Here is a 26,171-nt window from a genome sequence, read left to right as displayed (position 1 = left end):
GGCTTTTGCCCTTGAAGATACAGTTTAGTTTTAGTTGATAAGGTAGAGTTTGGCTAGGTATATGTGAAATTGACCTTCACATAAAAAGGAGTGCATTTGAGAAGATGGTACCATCCATTTGTGGGGATTGGATCTAGTACATTGCCGCATGGAAGCAAGAGATAGGGACTAAAAAACCTTCGAACTCTCTTCCACCCCTAAGATTCTTCCATTTTAATGTTTTAAAATGAAAAGGAAGGCATAGTTTATCAAATCACAATCTCACAGTGTCCCTGTAAATTACCAGGCAAGGTCTCACAAACAAAATCTGTTCCCAGAGCCACTTCTTCCAAAAGTTCTAGTTTAGATTCCTCTGGGCTTTTGCACGAAGTAAGAGTTGAAAGTGAAATTTTACGGTGCATATTTGCCCTTTAAAATAAATCTTTATTAAATGGTGCCTGCATCCTAGGAAATTACGTTGTAGTATTCTTTCCCGAGTGTTTAGCATCGTAGGAAATTATGTTGTAGTATTCTTTCCCGAGTGCTTAGCATCGTAGGAAATTATGTTGTAGTATTCTTTCCCAAGTGCTTAGTACAGTGCTCTGTCCACAGTAAGCACTCGGTAAATACCATTAAGAGTATAGTTATTTGGATGAACCCAGTTATTGCTGATGTGAGACTTGATATATATCTGTGTACTAAGAGAATACCCTCTTATGATAGAATGTGGTCCAGAGACATGCATGGGAAGCAGGGTGGTGTAGTGGATAGCACATGGGGCTGGGAGTCAGAAGGTCATGGGTTCTAATTCCGGCTCTGCCACTTGGCTGCTGTGAGGTCTTGGGCAAATCACTTCACTTCTCTGTGGCTCAGTTACCTCATCTGTAAAATGGGGACTGTGAGCCCCATGCGGGACAGGGACAGTCCAACTAGATTTCCTTGTATGCACCCCGGCGCTTAGTACAGTGCCAGGTGCACAGTAAGCACTTAACAAATACCACAATTACTATTATTATTATTATTATTATTATTATTATTATTATTATTATTATTATTATTACGCACTTGTGAGTGGGATGAGGGAAGAGAGGTAAAAATATTAGGTCATAGAATGGATTCAAATGCAGATCAAGACTAGTAGCATCTGCTTCACAAGGCCTGACATATGAGAGAAATGGGTGACAGCAGGACACCCAAGCAGCTAATGTATGTTGAGCGTGGGAAGTCCACTGGTCCAAAGACTTGTCATATCCTGACTCGACTACTGCATTCTCCTCCTCATAGACCTCCCTGCCTCCAGCCTCTCCTCTTTCCCCTCCACACGTCACTCTGATGTGCAGATTATTACTCTAAAACATAATTTTGAGCATATCTCTCCACTCCTAAAAATCCTCCAATGGTCCTCCAGTTCCCTCGGCATCAAGTAGAAACTTCTTACCAAGGCTCTTAATCAACCCTCTCCCCATACTTATCCTCACTTCTCTCCCACTTCTCAGCTACCCCACTCTCACTTTACCCCTCTAATGCCAACCTTCTGTCAATGCGCCATTATGACCCATCTTGCTTGCTTTGCTATTCTCTAACCAACCTACACTCAATGCCTCATTCCTGTCTCTCACTGGGTAGGGACTGTCTCTATATGTTGCCAATTTGTACTTCCCAAGCGCTTAGTACAGTGCTCTGCACATAGTAAGCGCTCAATAAATACGATTGATGATGATGATGATCTCTCACTCACACCCTCCCTCCTGCCTGGCACTTTCTCCCACTTCTCATCCCTGGGAAAACTGCTCTCTCCATCTTCAAATCCCTAATTAATCTCTCCACCCTCTCCCCCTACCCACCCAGTACTCCTTCCTTTTCTAAAACACTTGCATACTCACCCCTCATGCCCACCCATAACATCTTACCTTTAAACTCTTTTTGTGTCCCTTGCCTGTAATTTATTGTATTGTCTGGCTCCCTGGCTAGATTGTAAGGTCCTTGAGGGCAGAGGTCCTTCCACTAACTATTGTACTCTCCCAAGAATTTTATACAGATTAAGTGTTCAATAAATACTATTGATTGATTGAGTGGGAGAACTATAAGACAAGGCAGCAAACAAAACATTTTAAAGACACGGTGACGCATTACCTCAGTCAAAGCAGCACACCTATGGATTGGTGGAGAAGCAGCATGACTTAGTGAGAAGCAGCGTGGTTTAGTGGAAAGAGCACGGGCTTGGGAGTCAGAGGTTGTGGGTTCTAATTCTGACTCCGCTACTTGCCAGCTGTGTGACTTTGGGCAAGTCACTTAACTTTTCTGTGCCTGTTACATCATCTGTAAAATGGGGATTAAGACTGTGAGCCCCACGTGGGACAACCAGATTACCTTGTATCTACCCCTGCTTGGCACAGAGTAAGTGCTTAACAAATACCATCATCATCATCATTATCATCTTCAACCTTAGCAACAGTAGGAAGATTAGATTGGCTTTTGAGAAATAAGAAATTAGGTGGCTCTTTTGGGGCTGAGTACAGTGCCTGGCACATAGTAAGCGCTTAACAAATGCCATAACTATTATTTAGAAAATATCATAATAGCAAGAGACCGAGTGAAAAATCATCCCAAACCCTGAAAATAGCAGTTCAATCAATCAGTCATATTTGTTGAGTACTTCCTGTTCATTCATTCATTCAATCGTATTTATTGAATGCTTACTGTGTGCAGAGCACTGTACTAAGCACTTGAGAAGTACAAGTTGGGAACATATAGAGACGGTCCCTACCCAACAACAGGCTCTAATTTCTTGGAGGAGTGCAATATAACATAGTTGGAAGACACATTCCTTGCCCACAAGGACCTTACACTCTAGAGAGACATTAAAATAAATTATGGATGTGTACATAAGTACTTTGGGGCTAACACCCAATAAAAGATGGTCTTTGAAGTTCCTCCAATAGACTGTAAATTCCTTGAGTCTACCTACTCTAATGTAGCCTCGCAAATGCTTACTACAGGGCTCTGCACCCAGTAAATGCTCAATAAATATCATTGATTGATTGATTGATTGATGTGTGAATTGTGTGGAAGAGATTGTTTTATGCCCATCAATGAGAAGCAGTGTGGCCTAGAAGAAAGAGCATAGGTCTGGGAATCAGAGAACCTGGGTTCTAATCCTGGCTCCACCACGTGCCTGTTGTGTGACCTTGGGCAAGTCACTTAACTTCTCTGTGCCTCAGTTACCTCATCCGTAAAATGGGGATTAAGACTATGAGCTCTATGTTGGACAGGGACTGTGTCCAAACTGATCATCTTGTATCTACACCAGTGTTTAGTACTGTGTCTGGCGCATAGTAAACACTTAACAAATGCCATTGAAAACAAAAGTGTGTTAGCACCTACACAGAGAGTTACAAATCTCATTATCAGGTAGCGACACCTGATGTCTACCAACTCTTTTGTATTGTATTCTCCTAAACACTCAGTACTGTGCTTTGCACATAGTAAGTGCTCAATAAATATAGTTGATGATGACAACGTCTTCAAACTGAGGCCTGTTCTATTTCAATCCAGTTTGCTTTGCGATGAAAATGAAATGATCAGCTAAAATCATTTGTGCTAGATACTGTGGAGATTGACTAATTCAATTCTAGGTTCACATTTTGTACCCAAATGAACCTGATTTTGGATTCTGTAGTCCCGCTCCCAGATTCTGGAAAGGGCCATCATTATATTTTACCATGAAAAATCTAAACCCAAATAGGCTTCCATGGTAGATGCTGGAAACTGATTTCCGTAGCTGAATTCCCCACTCCCACTTTACCCCTCCCTCATTTTTTAGGAATGCCATCTGTTTAGTCATTAGCCCTATCAGCTCTCATTAATTGAGTCGTGTCTCATTTAGACCACTGTATTAGCTCCTCATTGTTCCCCAGACAGGGAGGCAGGCTTTTTTTCAGATGTCTTTCTTCCTGTCGAGTCCATCCAAAGTCAGGTGTCAGCTGGAGAGGAAGTATCACATCCAGAGTCAGTCCCGTTTCAAACCCAAATGCCAAAATGCCCGCCTGTTCTTTCAGGATACCACGTGCCAATTTACCAATGCTGGCTCATCTTTGGGAGCTCCTATGGCACTGCCTGGATCAGTGAAAGAAAATCTTCTGCTTCTTGATCTTCCCATCTCCTAGGCCACCACTCCCCCTACCCCCAACACACACAGACATACACAAAATTACTGCTAATCTATTTTATTCCTTAATGCCACAGTAAATGAAAAAGTATAAAATCCTGACGCCTAGCAAATATTAGAGGTGAGTCACATTGCAGAGACTGAAAGGGGCAGGTGCTTTTAAATTAGTGGCATCACCAGATGAGTCTAATGTAAATAGAATGTGTTTATGCACACACACACACACACACACACACATGCACACACATATTCATTCATTCATTCAATCGTATTTATTGAGCACTTACTGTATGCAGAGCACTGTACATATCCAACCGCAACATCCCCCCTGCTGCCCAAAGTCTATTTCAGGTAGAGCTTCCCCTTGGGAGCTCTCCCATTGGAAAGGAGTTCTTTTTTTATTCTTCCCACGTGCTCCAGTTTCTCTCAGCCTGAGCAGCAACAATCCCCTAAAGCAATCACACAGCCTCAAGTCCCTTAAGGGGATTTCTGTGCCAGGGGATGGTAGGAATGGGAGAATGGAGTACTCTTTCCATTTTGGCTTTATAAGTCATCAGTTAGGGAATACTTTCATATAATTTTTCAGAGGTAAGTGGCATTTGTGGCTGTGGGGTTTTAGTGTATGTCTGAGAGTGGAATGTGGCTGTTAGGGTTCACAGTACCTATTATCCCTCCCTCTTGGGTTACAAACCCCAAATGGGACAGGGATTGGGTCTGATTTGATTATCATGTAACTACCCCAGTGCCCTTAACAAATGCTATTATTATTGCAAGTAGTAGTATTAGTAGTAGTATTAAAAGTCAGTTTTGAACTGGATTGCTGAGGGACGTAAATAATCAAAGTCCTTTCATGGAATTTTCAAGGAAATGAATTAATCAGGGTAAATGCTGAAGAACCCCTGGAATGGATCTGGTGGGATTCCTGATGGATCTTCTGCCCCGTCATCAAACCCTGGTGAAGAAATTGAAGTTAAAAGAGAAAAATCAGTTAGTGAATCATATTTATTGAGCACTTACAGAGCACTGAACTAAGCACTTGGGAGAGGACAATATAACAGACACATTCCTTGACAAGCGGATGAGGGGGAAATATTTGGTGTTTCTTCCTTAGACTTCTCCCTGTATAGAGCACGGGCCTTGGAGTCAGAAGGTCATCAACATCATCATCATCAATTGTATTTATTGAGCACTTACTATGTGCAGAGCACTGTACTAAGTGCTTGGGAAGTACAAATTGGCAACATATAGAGACAGTCCCTACCCAACAGTGGGCTCACAGTCTAAAAGGGGGAGACAGAGAACAAAGCCAAACATACTAACAAAATAAAATAAATAGAATAGATATGTACAAATAAATAAATAAATAGAGTAAAAAATATGTACAAACATATATACATATATACAGGTGCTGTGGGGAAGGGAAGGAGGTAAGATGGGGGGAATGGAGAGGGGGACGAGAGGGAGAGGAAGGAAGGGGCTCAGTCTGGGAAGGCCTCCTGGAGGAGGTGAGCTCTCAGCAGGGCCTTGAAGGGAGGAAGAGAGCTAGCTAGGCGTATGGGCAGAGGGAGGGCATTCCAGGCCCGGGGGATGACGTGGGCCAGGGCTCGATGGCGGGACAGGCGAGAGCGAGGTACGGTGAGGAGATCAGCGGTGGAGGAGGTCATCCCGGCTTGGCCACTGTCTGCTGTGTGACCTCGGGCAAGTCACTTCACTTCACTGGGCCTCAGTTACCTCATCTGTAAAATGAGGATTGAGACTGTGAGCCCCACCTGGGACAGGAACTGTGTCCAACCTGATTTACTTGTATCAACCCCAGCGCTAAGTACAGTGTCTGGCACGTAGTTAAGTGCTTAACAAATACCATTATTATTATTATTATTATTATTATTATTATTATTATTATTATAAACCTTAGTGGTTTCTCTCCCTTCTCAGCAATGTTTTCCAGCACTAGATATTAGTAGGTTCAAACCGCCACTAAACAACCTGTTATCATGACAGCATATGAAGTATTTGCAACTCCCAGGGCTTGGACAATTCTGTTTGGAGCCCTGTCTCATTTTGCATTTATACAGCAGCAACCTCTGGTTATGGCCTCCCACCAGGATTATTATTTAATGACAGTATTGTGGATTGAGCAATGACACTCTTCCAAGTACGATATACAGTCTGTCACGTGATCTGGCCATTGCCCCCTAATTAATTAGAGGTGGGTTCCTTTGAGATCATCACTGTGATATTTTTCTGGAAGCAGCCTGTGTCCTCAAAATTAGTTTCCAGTATACATACAGACCCCTAGGGAAATTATAATAATAAGGCTACCCCCAATTTTTTTTCAAGACCTTGCTTGCAAAGAGCTCTCAGAGCTTTGCATATATTATCTTTCATCTTTGCAGTTTCCCTTGCAAGGAAGAAGGGAGAGGGTGTTTTAAATCTCCATTTTACAGATGAAGACACTGAGACACAGAGAGAACCTCTATGATGCCCAGGGTCACAGAGGAGTGGGGCTGCAAGTAGGATGTAGATCAACTGCTTAGTACAGTGCTCTGCACACAGTAAGCGCTCAGTAAATACGATTGATGATGATCAACTGGAGCCCAGATTGATGAACTCTTCTTTTCTAGATTGTAAGCTCCTGTTGGTGGGGAACATGTCTACCAACTCTGATACATCGTACTCTCCCAAATGCTTAGTAAAGTGCTCTGCACACAGTAAGCGTTCAATAAATACAGTTGATTGACCTTAGTCAGTGCTTCTCAGGAACTGGGATTTTTCCGCTAATGAAACTCAGACGCCCTAGAGTCTTTCACGATGTATCAAGTCAAACTGTTCTACCTTTCCTTTATCTCTCTCCTGCCTTCCTCCTAGTAAGCTGCTCTCTTCCCCAAAAATCTGAAACAGAGGCTGGGGAAGAAAGCAGATAACCGGATTCACACCCCTACTCCTTATCTCCTATTGAGGAGGTCCTATTGATTTTGAAGGGGGAAGAGGGAGATGGGAAAACAATTTAGCAGTGCATGTTTAAAAACATTTCTGATAACTAGGCTAGCTGTCTCCATGGTGCATAAGTAGATACCAGGCTGAGGTGCAGGAACTTTAGGGGAGATGGAGATTTGATGGCGACAGGATTCAGACCAAACCAACGAGAAAGCCACCTTTTTGGAAATTCTCCATTATAGGTCAGAGACGCGGCATGAGTGAGATTGAGAGTCTAGCTCAAAGATCTGAGTGTGTATGTGTAAGTATGTATGTGTATTGGATTGGGATGGGGGTAATGCCTCCATAGAGTTGACACCTCTAGATACATTGGAAAAAAATTCCTGCCTTCTCTGGGACAGTTGATCCTGCAGTGTTATCAGTTTTGCTCTAAAGAGTCTTCAAATACAAAAACAGTTTGAGCCACAGGTCTGAGGCATGCCTGCAAGTTTGAGTGGTGTTCGCCAGTTGGATCACAGAGACAAAACTGGCAGTACTTTAAACTATGTTGCTTCCCCCTACCTCTAATTTATTTTAGTGTCTGTGATCCCATTTATATTGTAAGCTCCTTCAGGAAAGGGATCATGTTGACTAACGCTACTGCACTCTCTCAAGGGCTTAGTGCAATGCTTGGCACGGACTTAGTGTTCAATAAATACTATTGATTGATTGAGACAAACATTGTGGATATAAGCATTTCAGTCACCACAACTTCCAGAGCACTTGCAATTATATCTTGTACATTTTATTATTCCTTCTAACTGTAATTTATTTGTTTCTGTCTCTCCTACTGTCTCTCACCCCCACCCCAATCCCCAGCGATCTGCAATCATTCTGGTAATGTATCCATAGAGCTTTCTTGGTAAAAATACAGAATTAGTTTACCATTGCCTCTTTCTGCACAGTAAACTTGAGTCTCCACCCTCGACTCTCTCCCAGGCCACTCTGTCCAGCACAAAGGGAGTCTTGACTTGTAGCAGATTGCCTTCCACTCATTAGGCACTGCCCAAGCTAGGAATGGGATAGTTATGCCTCTGCTTGACTCTCCCTCTTGTAGTCGGGACTGGTAGAGTACTGGAAACTCTCCAGGTGTGACCCTGAGAGGGTACTCATAAATGCTATTTGATTGATAAATCTAAAAAAATGGCAGAGTAGAAGTCTGAATTTAATATAACCAGTTCAGTTACATAGGTCATTGGAGACAGGAAGAACCTGGATAATTGTATGACAAGAGACAGGAAGAACCTGGATAATTGTAATCCATTATAGTCGTGCCATTCATTTTTGTAGCCTCTGCCACCAATCCTCACTGCTAGCAAGGAAGAAAAGTAGCCTTGTCTGAATGTCTGCAACTATTTCCCCTGTGTGCTTGGGGATGGAGCAAAGAAACGGCCAACAGACAAGCAGCAGGAGGTAGGAGGCAGGGAAGAAACAAAAGATTGGTAATCCATAAACCCCTGGTTAATTGAAAGTTAACTCTACATGTGGTAGGAACTAAGCTAGGTGTGATAGAGTTATCCCTCGGGTCTAAGCTGATGCTTCCGATGTGAAGCAGTATACACAAGGGTGTCTTCGATTGAGCATCTATTGCCTATTTGCTTATTTGTCATTGAAAATGCAGTAGTGGACCTTGTCCATTCCATTGCCGTTTGGGTGAGTGTTGCTACGTACCAAGTGTTAAGTGGGGAAATGTCTAACCAACCGCCAGCAGGACTCCCAGATGAGTGTGATATGGAGTCTGGTTCTTTCAGCTAAGCGGAATAGAAAGATGAGGTGACTTGCCCAAGGTCACACAGCTGACAGGTGGTGGAGCCGGGACTGGACCTCAAGACCTTCTGACTCCCAGGGCCGTGATCTTTCCACTAGGCCCAGACTGAGCCCCCCTTTTCCTCTCCTCCTCCCCCTCCCCCCTGCCCTACCTCCTTCCCCTCCCCACAGCACCTGTATATATGTTTGTACAGATTTATTACTCTATTTATTTTACTTGTACGTATTTACTATTCTTTTTATTTTGCTAATGATGTGCATCTAGCCTTACTTCTATTTATTCTGTTGACTTGACACCCGTCCACATGTTTTGTTTTGTCGTCTGTCTCCCCCTTCTAGACTGTGAGCCTGTTGTTGGGTAGGGACCGTCTCTATATGTTGCCGACTTGTACTTCCCAAGCGCTTAGTACAGTGCTCTGCACTCAATAAATATGATTGAATGAAAGAATGAATGTCAAGTTAATGGCTTTCCTCCTCAAGCTCTTTCCAGCCCACCTCAAGCCAATCCTACCACACTTGAGAAGCAGAGTGGCCTAGGGGAAACAGCACAGGCCTGAGAGACAAGACCCTAGGTTCCAATTCCAGCTGCACTTCTTGCCATCTGTGTGACCTTGGGCAAGCTGCTTAACCTCTCTGTGCCTCGGTTTCCTCATCTGTAAAATGGGGATTCAATGCCTGTCCTCCCTTCTACTTAGACTGTGGGCCCCATGTCGGACAGGGTCTGTATCCAACCTGATTATCCAGTATCTATACCAGTGCTCAGTACAACGTTTGGCATGTAGTAGGCACTAAACAAATATCAAAAATATTATTTTTGTTATTATTATTATTACTTTTAACTTTCATCCAAGGAAACCCTGCCTTGGACTTGATTAATTGTGCCTTATTCTGGGGTTATAATTTTTACAGTTTGGAGCTGGCTTGAATGCTGTGTGCATACATTTCCTCTTTGCCCCATCCTATCGCTCCGATCCCCATCCCCTCACTCCAATCTCTACCCCTCAGTGTGTTCCCATTCTGGAATATCAGAGTCAGAACCTATGGCCGGGTTCATCTGGGAAACGCTATGTTCCTTCAGGGGTCTAAAATCAGGTTGTCACTCTGAGTTAGATACAGACATTTTTCTGATTGCCCTGGAATGCCCTCCCTCCGCACATCCGCCAAGCTAGCTCTCTTCCTCCCTTCAAGGCCCTACTGAGAGCTCACCTCCTCCAGGAGGCCTTCCCAGACTGAGCTCTCTCCTTCCTCTCCCCCTCCCCCCCATCCCCCCGCCTTACCTCCTTCCCCTCCCCACAGCACCTGTATATATGTATATATGTTTGTACGTATTTATTACTCTTTTTATTTATTTTATTTGTACATATTTGTTCTATTTATTTTATTTTAATATGTTTTGTTTTGTTCTCTGTTTCCCCCTTCTAGACTGCGAGCCCACTATTGGGTAGGGACCGTCTCTATATGTTGCCAACTTGTACTTCCCAAGTGCTTAGTACAGTGCTGTGCACACAGTAAGTGCTCAATAAATACGATTGAATGAATGAATGAATGAATGAATGAGTATCGTCGGAGAGAGAAAATGACTGAAGATGGTTGTGTGCCTGCAAATGTCAGTTCTAGGAGCTGAGCAGCTTAGTGGCTTTTTAGCCTTCCTTTTGGGCTCAGGAATGAGCTGCCTTAACAACTATTAAGACTGCAGCTCTGTCAGTTTTTGACCGTGTTGGCCCCTTCCTGTAGAGGCTGAAATAGAGGGGGAGGGAGGGCTATTTTCAGGGGTGGCAGAGGCAAACAGAAGAGAAGACTGTTAGAGTTCAGGCAGAACATAATAATAATAATAATAATGGCATTTATTAAGTGCTTACTATCTGCAAAGCACTGTTCTAAGCGCTGGGACATGAGGTGCCAACAGACTCCCCTTGGGGAAAGAGTTGTTCATTGAGTGTTTTCTCTGTGCAGGGCACTGTGCCAAGCGCTCGGGGGTAAACAGTGGAGTGTGTAGTAAGCACGATCCCTACGCTCAAGGAGCTTTCAGTTTAGTGGAGGAAACAGACAGGTAGGGGAAGCAACTGAGTATAAAGTTGTGAAGCAACTGAGTATAAAGCACTGTGTAAAGCACTTGGGATAAACAGTGGAGTGTGTAGTAAGCACAATCCCTATGCTCAAGGAGCTTACAGTTTAGTGGAGGAGACAGACAGGTAGGGGAAGCAACTGAGTATAAAGTTGTGAAACAACTGAGTATAAAGTTGTTTACATAAGTACTATGGGGGTGGCAGGGAAGAGGGGCATGAATGCCTAAGTGCTTAGTGGTAAGGACTCAAATGCATAGGTGATGCAGAGAAGAGGGACATAGGGTGGGGAAATGGAAGATTTGTCAGGAAGGCTTCCTGAAAAAGATATGATTTTAATAGGGCCTTGAAATGGGGATCTTGGTGGTCTGCCGGATATAATAATAACAGTAGTTGTGGTATTTGTTAAGCTCTTATTCTGTGCCAGGCACTGTTCAAAGTGCTGGGGTGTTTACAAGAAAATCGGATTGGCCACAGTCCCTGTCCCAAGTGGGGCTCTCAGTCTTAATCCTCATTTTAGAGATGAGGAAAGCAAGGCCCAAAGAAGTTGTGACTTGCCCCAGGTCACACAGGAGACAAGTAGAAGCAGCGTGGCTCAGTGGAAAGAGCATGGGCTTTGGAGTCTGAGGTCAAGGGTTCAAATCCCGGCTCTGCCAATTGCCAGCTGTGTGACTTTGGGCAAGTCACTTCACTTCTCTGGGCCTCAGTTCCCTCATCTGTCAAATGGGGATGAAGACTGGGAGCCCCCCGTGGGACAACCTGATCACCTTGTTACCTCCCCAGCGCTTAGAACGGTGCTTTGCACACAGTAAGTGCTTAATAAATGCTATCATTATTATTATTATTATGAAGCAGTGTGGCTCAGTGGAAAGAGCATAGGCTTGGGAGCCAGAGGTCATGGGTTCTAATCCTGGCTCCGCCACTTGTCTGCTGTGTGACTTTGGGCAAGTCACTTAACTTCTCTGTGCCTCACTTACGTCATTTGTAAAATGGGGATTAAGACTGTGAGCCCCTTGTGGGACAACCTATTACCTTGTATCCCCCCCAGCACTTAGAACAGTGCTTCGCACATAGTAAGCACTTAACAAATACCACCATTATTATTATTATGTAGGGGAGCCAGGATTAGAACCCAGGTCCGTCTGACTCCCAAGCCTGAGCTCTATCCACTAGGCTACATTAAGTTTCAGGTAGGAGGGAGGGTATGAGAAAGGGACCACAGTTGAGAGATACTAGATGGAGGCCCACTGAGAAGGTTGGCATTCGAAGAGTGAAATGTGTGGGTTGGGTTGTAGTAAGAGAGGTGCAAGAAAAGATATAGGGGAGAGAGCAGATTGAGTGTCTTAAAGCCAATGGTGAGGAACTTCTCCTTGATTGGAGACGGGTGGACAAGCTTGGAAGGTTTTTGAGGAGTGGGGAGATGTGTGAGGAACTGTATAACAGAAAAAAATGATCTGGGGAGCAGAACAAAGAAAGGTTTGGAGAGGGGAGAGGCTGTAGGTGGGAAGGTCTTCAGGGAGGCTGATGGAATCGTCAAGATGGGCTACAATAATAATAATCGTGTTTGATGATGATGGCATTTATTAAGCTCTTACTATGTGCAAAGCACTGTTCTAAGCACCGGGGAGGTTACAAGGTGATCAGGTTGTCCCACGGGGGGCTCACAATCTTCATCCCCATTTTCCAGATGAGGGAACTGAGGCCCAGAGAAGTTAAGTGACTTGCCCAAAGTCACCCAGCTGACAACTGGCGGAGCCGGGATTTGAACCCATGACCTCTGACTCCAGAGCCTGGGCTCTTTCCACTGAGCCACGCTTTGTTAAGCGCTTGCTCTGTGCCAAGCACCGTTCTAAGCTCTGGGGTAGATACAAGATAATCAGCTCCCACATGCAGTTCGCACTCTATATACGAGGGAGAACAAGTTTTGAATCCCCATTTTGCAGATGAGGGAACTGAGGCACACAGAAGTCAAGTGACTTGTCCTAGGTCACACAGCAAACAAGTGGAGGAGCCAGTATTAGAACTCATGTCCTTTGACTGCCAGGCCCGAGGTCTTTCCACTAGGCCACCCTGCTTCTCAAGTGCCACCGTCTGCAGGATATCATTGCCACTGCTCTAGCCACCCAGTTCCACTTAACTCCCCCAGCCTGTAAAGACAATAATAACTATAATAATTATCATGGTATTTGTTAAGTGCTTACTATGTGCCAGGCACTGTACTAAGGGCTGGGGTGGTTACAAGCAAATCAGGTTGGATATAATCCCTGTCTCTTGTGGGGCTCACCGTCTCAATCCCCATTTTACGTATGAAGTAACTGAGGCACAGAGAAGTGAAATGACTTGCCCAAGGCCACACAGCAGACATGTGGTGGAGTAGGGATGAATCCCAGGCCCGTGCTCTAGCCAGTAAACAGACAGGACACCCCTGTGCTGTTTCACCAACTACCATACTAGCTCATTGCCTTCTAAGCATGTGGGAGTGTCCCAACCTCCCTTAAATCTGGCCACTCACCCCGATGATCAATGTCAGTCAGGGGTATTTATTGAGCTCTTACTGTGTGCAGAGTACCACTGTACTGAGAAAGTACAAAACAGCAGAGGTGGCAGACACGTTTCCTGCCCACAGCAAGCTTACAGCACGATGGGGAAAAGGACTTCTATTCAATCAGTTAATCACTGGTATTTTATTGAGTGTTTACTGTGTGCAGAGCACTGTACTAAGCACTTAGGAAATACAATGCAACACTACTCAATCTCTGAGAGGCTCCAGGAGCCCAACTCTTGCTGCTTTGGCTCTTTGCTTTTCTACTTCCCATCTGAATTAGCCTCGGCAGGATGCCGAATGAAATTGAAAACTGGCCATTTATCGTTTGGGACGTCGCCCAAATTCTTTATTGCTTTTATAAGCCTTCCTTCTATGATCACAGCAGCTTCAAAGAAATGGGGAAAGGTGAAACGGGGTCTCATCTTGGAAACATTTGGTGTGGGCTATTCTCAGCTGATGTGTCCGTGTATGTGAGCAGGGTTGACAAAAGCCCCTGGAAAATTCAGGGAGATTTGAAAGGAAAAAATTCCAACTTGTCCGTGGGTTTGTGTGTCTAGGCAGAAAGTTGTGTGTGCACATGAATTTGCTTAGTTACTTTAAAAAAATAAAGGACTAAAGAGTAGAAACCACAGGAATTTGTGTTCAGGTTCCTGCTTTCTGAACACACCAGTCTGTACATGTACAATTTACTTTATAAGTTAAATTTTGCCAACAGAAGGAGGATCTGATTTTTGAATCTTTCCTCGGAGAGGATGAGCAGCAACTAGTTTCTGAAACTCTGAGGAAAGATTTCTATTTGGGGAGTGTACAAAGGGCGGGGAGGTGTGCAGGAATGGGAAGAAGTGGTCTTTAGAGAGGAAAAATAATCCAAGAGTTTTGTTTCTTCCTTTGAGCAGGCTTTCCCCGTCAGGCACCGTAGGAGGGGTGGGAGAGGAGAGGGGAAATATGAGTCTGAATGACCCTGGATCAATCATGGTGAAAAGCTTTTGAGCCCCCGAGCCTTAATCCTTTTCATGCTCCACCTCTGAGCGTAGCCAGCACCGTTCGTTCGGAAGGCGACACCATTATTTATCGATGCGCAGCAGAGAAGCAGGTGGCGGGCAGAGCGGGGCCTGTGTTGTGGCTCAGTTTAATCTTCCTTCGTTGCCGCTCCTTTTCTTAAAGCACTTTCCCTTTCTCAGGACTCCCATGAGATTTAGGGAAATTTGAGATCCTTCCAGAGTCCCAGCCAAAGGGCCAGAGAGACTGGATTCAATATGTAAGGTCCTTATGGCGGTGGTAGTAGTAGTAATAGTAGTAGTGTGAAAAGCAGTGTACTAAACACTAGATATGGGTTTCATTCATTCATTCATTCAGTTGTATTTATTGAGCGCTTGCTGTGTGCAGAGCACTGTACTAAGCGCTTGGGAAGTACCAGTTGGGAACATATAGAGGCGGTCCCTACCCAACAATGGGCTCACAGTCTAGAAGGGGGAGACAGACAACAAAACAAAACATGTGGACAGGTGTCAAGTCGTCAGAACAAATAGAATTAAAGCTAAATGCACATCATTAACAAAATAAATAGAATAGTAAATTTGTACAAGTAAAATAAATAGAGTAATAAATCTGTACAAACATATACACAGGTGCTGTGGGGAGGGGAAGGAGGTAGGGCGGGGGGATGGGGAGGAGGAGAGGGAAGAGAGGGCTCAGTCTGGGAAGGCCTCTTAGAGGAGGTGAGGTGGTTCTAATCCCAGCTCCGCCTCCTGACCGCTGTGTGGCCTTAGGCAAGTCACTTCACTTCTGTGCCTCAGTTACCTCATCTGTAAAATGGGGATTGAGACTGTGAGTCCCACATGGGACAGAGACTGTGTCCAACCCAATTTGCTAAACCCCAGTGTTTAGTATGGTACCTGGCACATAGCGCTTAACAAACACCGTCATTACTATTAGATAAGAATGTACAGGTGGGACTTAGATGTGGTCCCTGGCCCTCCCATGTCTTGCAGTCTATGAGCAGGGATCCTGTCTTCAAGAAGTCTAGCGGAAAGAGCACCGGCCTGAGAGTCAGAAGACCTGAGTTCTAATCCGGGCTCTGCTGGTTTGTCAGATGTGTGATTTTAGGCAAGTCATTTAACTTCAATGTGCCTCACTTTTTTCATCTGTAAAATGGGGATTAAGACTGTGAGCCCTATGTGGGACAGGGACTGTGTCCAACCCAATTAGCCTGTATCTACCCCAGCACTTAGTACAGTGTCTGGTGCATAGTAAGCATGTAACAAATACCTTAAAAAACTCTTATTCTTTCCCAAGTTCTTAACATAATGTTCTGAACCCAGTGTTCATTCATTCATTCATTCAATCGTATTTATTGAGCGCTTACTCAATACAGAGCACTGTACTAAGCGCTTGGGAAGTACAGGTTGGCAATGTTCACTCAGTAGATGTGGCTTCATGGAAAGAGCATGGGCCTGGGATTCAGAGGACCTGGGTTCTTAACCCAACTCTTCCACTTGCCTGCTGTGTGACCTTGGGCAAGTACTTAACTTCTCTGTGCCTCAGTTACCCCATCTGCAAAATGGGGATTAAATCATCCTCGCTCCTACTTAAGAGTATGAGCCCCATTTAGGACATGGACTGTGTACCACCTGATTATTTGTACCTGTCCCAGTGCTTAATATAGTGCCTACCACGTAATAATAATAATATAATAATAATGGCATTTGTTAAGCGCTTACTATGTGCAAAGAACTGTTCTAAGTGCTGGGGGGGTTACAAGGTAATTAGGTTGTCCCACATGGGGCTCACAGCCTTAATCACCATTCTACAGACGAGGTAACTGAGGCACAGAGAAGTGAAGTGACTTGTCCAAAGTCACACAGCTGACAAGTGGCAGAGCTAGGATTCAAACCCATGACCTCTGACTCCCAAGACCGGGCTCTTTCCACTGAGCCACGCTGCTTATAAGCACTTACTAGATACCATTAACAAATGGCGATTGATTGACTGATTGATGATCATAAAAGGTAGGTTTGGGGTTCAAACTCAGGACCTCCAACTCCCAGGCTTAGGGTCCAGTCTCACACTCTCTCTGAAATGCATTTCCCATGGAAATGAACTATTGTCATAGTGCAGCACTCTGTACATAGTAAATGCCCAGTACAATACAATTGTATTGGTTGATTGATTCTGATTTTCTGATCTGTCTGATCTTGCAATGGGGTGGAACAGTGTGGTGATAAGGGAGGAAGGAGCAGCATTTGGGATGAGGATGGTGAAAGGTGAGGGGCCAATTGGTCCCAAAGTCTCTGCCTTAGACTGCGAACCCCATGCAGGACAGGGACTGTGTCCGGCTTGGTGATCTTGTGTCTACCCCAGCGCTTAGCACTGTGTTTGATGCATAATAAGCAGCGTGGCTCAGTGGAAAAAGCTCGGGCTTTGGAGTCAGAGGTCGTGGGTTTGAATCCCGGCTCCACCACAAGTCTGCTGTGTGACCTTGGGCAAGTCACTTAACTTCTCTGAGCCTCAGTTACCTCATCTGTAAAAATGGGGATTAAGACTGTGAGCCGTACGTGGGACAACTTGATCACATTGTATCCCCCCCAGTGCTTAGAACAGTGCTTTGCACATAGTAAGCGCTTAACAAATGCCATGATTATTATTTAACAAATACCATAATTTTCATTATTATCATTATTCCTGAAGCAGGCTGGTGCTACTTCAGCATTTTGTTTGAGCATTATACCATCATCATTATTTCTAAACTGTGAGCCCACTGTTGGGTAGGGACCGTCTCTATATGTTGCCAACTTGTACTTCCCAAGCGCTTAGTACAGTGCTCTGCACACAGTAAGCGCTCAATAAATACGATTGATTGATTGATTATTTGCATTTTTCTTGGGTGAGGTGAGAACTCAGAAGCCACAAAGAGCCCTCCAGGGGAATGCCATAGCTTCCCTGTTGCTGATACAAGTCCTGTCCCTTGCCACAATGAAAGAGGTGTGTCCCTGTTATTGGCCAATTGATTACGGGGTCTCCGTACAAGCACCTGAGCAAGGCCCCTGTAATCAATCAATCAATCGATCGTATTTATTGAGCACTTACTGTGTGCAGAGCACTGTACTAAGCGCTTGAGAAGTACAAGTTGGCAACATATACAGTCCCTACCCAACAGTGGGCTCACAGTCTAAAACGGGGAGACAGAGAACAAAACCAAACATACTAACAAAATAAAATAAATAGAATAAATATGTACAAGTAAAATAAATAAATAGAGTAATAAATATGTACAAACATATATACATATATACAGGTGCTGTGGGGAAGGGAAGGAGGTAAGATGGGGGGGATGGAGAGGGGGACGAGGGGGAGAGGAAGGAAGGGGCTCAGTCTGGGAAGCCCTCCTGGAAGAGGTGAGCTCTCATTAGGGCCTTGAAGGGACGAAGAGAACTAGCTTGGCGGATGGGCAGAGGGAGGGCATTCCAGGCCAGGGGGATGACGTGGGCCGGGGGTCGATGGCGGGACAGGCGAGAATGAGGTACGGTGAGGAGATTAGCAGCAGAGGAGCGGAGGGTGCGGGGTGGGCTGTAAAAGGAGAGAAGGGAGGTGAGGTAGGAGGGGGCGAGGGGATGGACAGCCTTGAAGCCCAGGGTGAGGAGTTTCTGCCTGATGCGCAGATTGATTGGTAGCCACTGGAGATTTTTGAGGAGGGGAGTAATATGCCCAGAGCGTTTCTGGACAAAGATAATCCGGGCAGCAGCATGAAGTATGGATTGAAGTGGGGAGAGACACGAGGATGAGAGATCAGAGAGAAGGCTGATGCAGTAGTCCAGACGGGATAGGATGAGAGCTTGAATGAGCAGGGTAGCGGTATGGACGGAGAGGAAAGGGCGGATCTTGGCAATGTAACATACAGTTGCCCATGTGAAATAAACTGTAACCCAGAGATTCCCATGCATTTTCACTCATCCCCTTTCTTATTCATGGCTCAGTGGAAAGAGCGCGGGCTTAGGAATCAGAGGTCATGGGTTCTAATCCTGGCTCTGCCACTTGTCAGCTTGTGACTTTGGGCAAGTCACCTCACTTTTCTGTGCTTCAGTTACCTCATCTAGAAAATGGGGATTAAAGACTGTGAGCCCCACATGGAACAACCTGATTACCTTGTATCTCTCTCAGTGCTTATAACAGTGCTTGACACATAGTAAGAACTTAACAAATGCCATCGTTATAATTATTATTATTTCAGCAGCATTAATCACTCCAAGGTCTATGGGCAATATCCCCTCTTACCACCTCCACTCTTTCTTGCTGAAGACAACCCAAGACTGTGTTTGGAGAAGTATATCTATCAATCAATCAATCAATCGTATTTATTGAGCACTTACTGTGTGCAGAGCACTGTACTTAGCACTTGGGAAGTACAAGTTGGCAACATATAGAGACAGTCCTTACCCAACAGTGGGCTCACAGTCTAAAAGGGGGAGTATATCCCCCTAAAAGTATATCCAATCTATCCAGGCAGTGAACCCACTACACTGGCATCAGTTAATCAATCGATGGTATTTATTGAGCACTTGCTGTGTGCCAAGCACCATAGTAAGCACTTGGGAGAGTACAATATAATGGAGTTGGTATATGTGATCCCTGCCCTCAAGGAGCTTACAATCTCTTTGGGAGTTAGTAAAATGAATTACCGGTAGGGGAAGCAACAGCCATCATCATCAATCGTATTTATTGAGTGCTTACTGTGTGCAGAGCACTGTACTAAGCGCTTGGGAAGTACAAGTTGGCAACACATAGAGACAGTCCCTACCCAACAGTGGGCTTACAGTCTAAAAGAGCAACAAGAGTATAAGCATATGTAATATAAGCATATGTACATAAGTGCTGTGAGGATGGGGCAGGGGCAGGTGCAGCGTGGCTCACTGGAAAGAGCCCGGGCTTTGGAGTCAGAGGTCATGGGTTCAAATCCCAGCTCCACCAATTGTCAGCTGTGTGACTTCAGGCAAGTCACTTCACTTCTCTGTTCCTCAGTTACCTCATCTGTAAAATGGGGATTAAGTCTGTGAGCCCCCCGTGGGACAACCTGATCACCTTGTAACCTCCCCAGCGCTTAGAACAGTGCTTTGCACATAGTAAGCGCTTAATAAATGCCATCATTATCATTATTATTGTTATTATCAAAGTGCTTAAGAGGCAAAGACCCAGTTGCATAGATGATGCTGAAGGGAGGGTGAACAGTGTGGGGGGGAATGAGAGGTTAGTCAGGAGAGGCTTCTTGGAGGAGATGTGATTTAAGTGGGTTTTTGAAGGTGGAGAGAGTGGTGGCCTGTTGGATTTGAAGAGGGAGGGAGTTCCATGCAGGAGGAAGGATATGGGCAAGGGGATGACAGTGAGAAAATTGAGATTGTGGGGCAGTGAAGAAAGGTGGCATTAGAGGAGTGAAGGGTGCGGGCTGGGTTGTAGTGGGAGATGAGCAAGGTTAGGTAGACTTGGGAGAGCTGATTGTGAAAAATCACCAGCACCTTTGGCCTTCTTCTGCACTGGCGATAAATCTGGAATGGTTCTCCTTCCATAACTCCCTACTCCCAGCTGGTTCTGTTGTAGATGCAGCCTTAGCCCTCTTAGCCAGGTCCCCGGGCGATTCCCACAGGTAATAATAATAATAATGATGGTATTTGTTAAGCGCTCACTATGTGCAAAGCACTGTTCTAAGCGCTGGGGAGGTTACAAGGTGATCAGGTTGTCCCACGGGGGGCTCACAGTTTTAATCCCCATTTTCCAGGTGAGGTAACTGAGGCACAGAGAAGTGACTTGCCCAAAGTCACACAGCTGACAGTTGGCGGAGCCGGGATTTGAACCCGTGACCTCTGACTCCAAAGCCCGGGCTCTTTCCACTGAGCCACGCTGCTTCTCCTAGGTAGGCATGGTGGGAATCAGCACCGCCGTATACAAGCTGCTTCAGCTTTCCTTCGGCCCCTTGCACACACCTGGACAAATCCATTTGAGCGAGATGCTGCCCTCCAGACTGAGAGGTGCTGGGCTAGTCCAAATGAACAGCCTTCAGGAAAGGGGCAGAGACCTTTGGGACTGTAGTAGCCTTTTTGTTTTTGGAAAGCTACAGGTGGATTACTATTTTAGGACCAGTTTTTTTGCTTCTTAAACGTTTGCCTTTTTCCCCTCTCTTCCAATTAAGCTCTCAGCTTTTATAGCAGTCTTTTCATGTTTAATGAATGGACAGTAGAGGAGGGACAAGACTGGTCTTGGAAGCCAGGGGATCTTTGGCTGGAAACAAATATTTGAGGGCCAGAAGTGAGCCTTGCAGCCCCCCAGTATTCTCCCCTCACCCCACCCCTGAGAAAGAGTTGTTCAGGGTGGCAAGAGACATGTGGAAAACCCCAGAAGTCCATTTAAAGATGGCAATCAATCAATCAATCATATTTATTGACCGCTTACTGTGTGCAGAGCACTGTACTAAGCGCTTGGGAAGTACAAGTTGGCAACATATATACGGCAGACCCCTTAGATCCAGATTCTGGCACGTTAAATGAGAAATGATTGAAATATTAGGCCAAGGAGTGAGAACCCGTTGAAATGTTTTCAGCCACAGCCGTTAAAGCCTGAGTACTGTGTTCTGGAATGTGGCCACAAGTCGTAAAATGTCTGAACAGGCTAGAGTGTTAGTAATGTCATAAATAACAATGGACCAGCCAGCCAAACATGCATGGGCCCTGAGAGCACAAAATGAGAGCCTGGCAAGAACGTCGGCAGATGGGAGATTTAAGGCGGTGAAAGTTTCCTGGCAAAAACAAAGCAAATAGCACAGAAAATGACTGAAATTGGAGGAATGAAAGAAAGGGCGAAAGGAGACAAGGATGCTAACCTCGATGCACCTTTGCATTTCTCATGTCTGGAATTTGTGGATCTTGTGGTAATAATAATAATAATAGTGGTATTTCTTAGCTTACCATGTGTCAAGCACTTTTCTAAGTGCTGGGGTAGATGGAAGTGAATCAAGTCAGACATAGTCCCTGTCCCACATGGGGCTCACTGTCTGAGTAGGATAGGAGAGAGGACAGGTATTGAACCCCCATTATACAGTTGAGGAAACTGAGGCCCAGAAAAGTTAAATGACTTGCTGAAGAGAGCTCACCTCCTCCAGGAGGCCTTCCCAGATTGAGCCTCCTTTTTCCTCTCCTCCTCCCCATCCCCCCCGCCCTACCTCCTTCCCCTCCCCACAGCACCTGTATATATGTTTGTACAGATTTATTACTCTATTTCACTTGTACATATTTACTATTCTATTTATTTTGTTAATGATGTGCATCTAGCTTTACTTCTGTTTATTCTGATGACCTGACTCCTGTCCACTTGTTTTTTTTTGTTGTCTGTCTCCCCCTTCTAGACTGTGAGCCCGTTGTTGGGTAGGGACCATCTCTATATGTTGCCAACTTGGACTTCCCAAGCGCTTAGTACAGTGCTCTGCACACAGTAAGCGCTCAATAAATTCGATTGAATGAATGAATGAAAGTGGAATGATTAGAATGATTAGAACCCAGCTTCTCCGACTCCCAGTCCCACGCTCTTTCCTGAAGACTCACAGCGGTACAAAAGAAGACTTACTCCTGGAGGACTTCCATGTTTCTGTCTCCCTGGTCTTCTATGTGCCCTATACATTTTAGTGTATTTCTTGCTTACAGGCACGAATAAATCTTATTTATTTCAGCCCAGGCTTGGGAGTCAGAGGTCATGGGTTCAAATCCTGGCTCCATCACTTGTCAGCTGTGTAACTTTGGGCAAGTCACTTCCCTTCTCTGTGCCTCATTTCCCTCATCTGTAAAATGGGGATGAAGACTGTGAACCCTACGTGGGACAACCTGATCACCTTGTATCCTCCACAGCACTTAGAACAGTGCTTTGCATGTAGTAAGCGCTTAACAATTGCCATCATTATGTCCCTAGCATGGCTCAGTGGAAAGAGCCCGGGCTTGGGAGTCAGAGGTCATGGGCTCTAATCCCGGCTCTGCCACTTGTCAGCTGTGTGACTTTGGGCAAATCACTTCCCTTCTCTGTGCCTCAGTGACCTCATCTGTAAAATGGGGATTAAGATTGTGAGCCCCACGTGGGACAACCTGATCACCTTGTATCTCCCCCAGTGCTTAGAACAGTGCTTGGCACATACTAAGCGCTTAAGTGCCATCATTATTAGAGACGCAGCTTGTCTCATTGGAAAGAGCACAGGCAAGTCACTTAACTTCTCTGTGCCTCAATGACCTCATCTGTAAAATGGGGATTAAGATTGTGAGCCCCACGTGGGACAGCCTGATCACCTTGTATCCCCCCCCAGCACTTAGAACAGTGCTTTGCACCTAGTAAGCTCTTAACAAATACCATTATTATATTATTATTATTACTCAATCAATTCATGTTAGAGAAATAGTTGGAGAGACCTTGTAGCCATATTCCCCAAAATAAGATAAAAGGACTCATCCCCAGTGATGTTCATGGCAATCTGAGGTTGCCAGAAGGTGAAGAGGAAAGTTAGAGGGGACTGGGGATTGGGGGCAGTTGAGGAGGTACATAGATAACAGTCAGTGCAGGGTAGGAGTTAAGCAAAATGTAGCCCACAGGATGAATTCAGCCTGTCTTGTGGGACTGGGTCCACTCAGTTCAAGAGGGCCATTTCCTCCTATGGCGGCTATGACCCAACAGCCCCAGATTCACTCATTCATTCAATCGCATTTATTGAGCGCTTACTGTGTGCAGAGCACTGTACTAAGCGCTTGGGAAGTCCAAGTTGGCAACATATAGAGACGGTCCCTACGGGCTCACAGTCTAGAAGGGGGAGACAGACAACAAAACAAAACACGTGGACAGGTGTCAAGTCATCAGAATAAACAGAAGTAAAGCTAGATGCACATTATTAACAAAATAAGTAGAATAGTAAATATGTACAAGTAAAATAAATAGAGTAAATAAATCTGTACAAACATATATACAGGTGCTGTGGGGAGGGGAAGGAGGTAGGGCGGTGGAGATAAGGAGGAGGAGAGGAAGGAGGGAGCTCATTGTGGGAAGGCCTCCTGGAGGAGGTGAGCTCTCAGGGCTTTGAAGGGAGGAAGAGAGCTAGCTTGGCGGATGAGTGGAGGGAGGGCATTCCAGGCTAGGGGGAGGACGTGGGCCGGGGGTCAATGGCGGGACAGGTGAGAATTCCCTGCTCTTCACTCCCAGCCCCCAATCACTTATAAAAAGGAGTAAGTGGCCTTTGGACCGTTATAATTGCCCACCACTCTGTCCTGGGTGCATGCAGTCAAGGATGGAGGGCACTAGGTCTAAGAGCCTTCTTGGCAGTAGATACCTTTCTATTCATCCAGGACAAGTGACAGTTCATTCATTCATTCATTCATTCATTCATTCAATCATATTTATTGAGTGCTTACTGTATGCAGAGCACTGTATTAAGCACTTGGGAGAGTACCGTGGCTCAGTGGAAAGAGCCTGGGCTTTGGAGTCAGAGGTCATGGGTTCAAATCCCAGCTCCCCCAACTGTCAGCCGTGTGACTTTGGGCAACTCACGTAACTTCTCTGTGCCTCAGTTCCCTCAACTGTAAAATGGGGATTAAAACTGTGAGCCCCCTGTGGGACAACCTGATCACCTTGTAACCTCCCCAGTGCTTAGAACAGTTCTTTGCACATAGTAAACGCTTAACAAATACCATCATTATTATTATTATTATTACAATACAACAATAGACACATTCCCTCCCCACATCAAGCTTACAGTCTAGAGGGTTTGAGTTTGAGTTTGACAGTTTGAGTTCAAGAGATGGTGGACAGCATTTTATGACCAGAATAACCACCTTTTGGGGAGGGGAGGCTGGGAAGAAATTATGCAGGTTGTAAACTCATTGAGGGCAGGATTATGTCTACTAACTGTATTGTATATTACTCTCCCATTGCTTACTATGGTGCTCTACACACAGAAACCACTAAATGAATATCAATTATACTACAGATTGGTAAATATTTGATATTTGATGTCAATATCAAAATGTTTGATATTGATTAGAGAAGCAGCGTGGCTCAGTGGAAAGAGCACGGGCTCGGGAGAGAGAGGTCATGAGTGCTAATCCCAACTCTGCCACTTGTCTGCTGTGTGACTTGGGCAAGTCACTTCACTTCTCTGGGGCCTCAGCTCCTTCACCTGCAAAATGGCGATTAAGACTGTGACACCCAAGTGGGACAACCTGATTACTTTGTTACCCCCCCCCCCCCCCAGCACTTAGAACAGTGCTTGGCACACAGTAAGCGTCTAACAAATACCTTCATCGTTATTATTGTCATTATTTATTGACAAGGCTGTCCCTGTGATTATTTGAGGAGAAGGGAAGGCAAAGATGGGTTTGGAGAGACTGAAGTTAAAGAAGCAATAATGGTGTAACATGAGAAATTTTGAAAGGGGGGCCTGGGAAATTGAATCAGTGACAAAGGGGACAGTGACAGGGAACAATAGGGGGCCCTGCTGATTTGGTACCCCTGTTTCTGGGATGGGTCTAGCCAAATTGAAGGTTGAGCAAAATGGGATCCGATCACTTTTGATCTGAGCGAAAGCAAGAGCTCAGAAGTGCTAAGGAGGACCCATTTCTGCAGGAATTATTGGCCATATCTCTACAGGCAAATCTAATTTCATCTGGAAGGACATTTTGCTCAATGTGCAATTTCTTCAAAAGCCTGAACGAAAGAAACCTCATTCTCCAGTAAAGAATGAAAAAATTTGCAGCTGGCATTTCTTTGTGGCCATTCCAGGCAGATGATTTGGTTGGGGTCCTGCAGGAATCTTTTCATCAATCAATCAATCAATCAGTCATATTTATTGAGCACTTACTGTGTGCAGAGTACTGTACTAAGTGCTTGAGAAGTACAAGTTGGAAACATATAGAGACAGTCCCTACCCAACAGTGGGCTCACAGTCTAGAAGGGGGAGACAGAGAACAAAACCAAACATACTAACAAAATAAAATAGAGTAGATATGTACAAGTAAAATAAATACATAAATAAATAAATAGAGTAATAAATATGTACAAACATATATACATATATACAGGTGCTGTGGGGAAGGGAAGGAGGTAAGATGGGGGGATGGAGAGGGGGACGAGGGGGAGAGGAAGGAAGGGGCTCAGTCTGGGAAGGCCTCCTGGAGGAGGTGAGCTCTCAGTAGGGCCTTGAAGGGAGGAAGAGAGCTAGCTTGGCGGATGGGCAGAGGGAGGGCATTCCAGGCCCGGGGGATGACGTGGGCCGGGGGTCGATGGTGGGATAGGCGAGAATGAGGCACAGTGAGGAGATTAGCGGTGGAGGAGCGAAGGGTGCGGGCTGGGCTGGAGAAGGAGAGAAGGGAGGTGAGGCAGTAGGGGGCGAGGTGATGGACAGCCTTGAAGCCCAGGGTGAGGAGTTTTTGCCTGATGCACAGATTGATTGGTAGCCACTGGAGATTTTTGAGGAGGGGAGTAACATGCCCAGAGCATTTCTGGACAAAGACAATCCGGGCAGCAGCATGAAGTATGGATTGAAATGGGGAGAGACACGAGGATGGGAGATCAGAGAGAAGGCTGATGCAGTAGTCCAGACGGGATAGGATGAGAGCTTGAACGAGCGAGGTAGCGGTTTGGATGGAGAGGAAAGGGCGGATCTTGG

The 26,171-nt window shown here is 45.2% G+C and overlaps 1 protein-coding gene and 1 non-coding gene across 2 annotated transcripts in view; one reads left to right on the top strand and one right to left on the bottom strand.

Moving 5' to 3' along the window:
• Nucleotides 1-26,171, top strand: part of HS6ST1 (heparan sulfate 6-O-sulfotransferase 1) — a 431,756-nt gene that overhangs the window by 273,227 nt on the left and 132,358 nt on the right. The window lies entirely within an intron of this gene.
• LOC119935202 lies at nt 8,093-8,230 on the bottom strand. The gene has a single exon (XR_005453112.1). It is a non-coding gene; the product is annotated as a small nucleolar RNA SNORA7 (small nucleolar RNA).

Source organism: Tachyglossus aculeatus, chromosome 1, assembly GCF_015852505.1.
Source record: "Tachyglossus aculeatus isolate mTacAcu1 chromosome 1, mTacAcu1.pri, whole genome shotgun sequence".
Lineage (NCBI taxonomy): Eukaryota > Metazoa > Chordata > Mammalia > Monotremata > Tachyglossidae > Tachyglossus > Tachyglossus aculeatus.
Note: the sequence above shows the minus strand (reverse complement) of the source record. Positions and strands in the feature narration are given on the sequence as shown.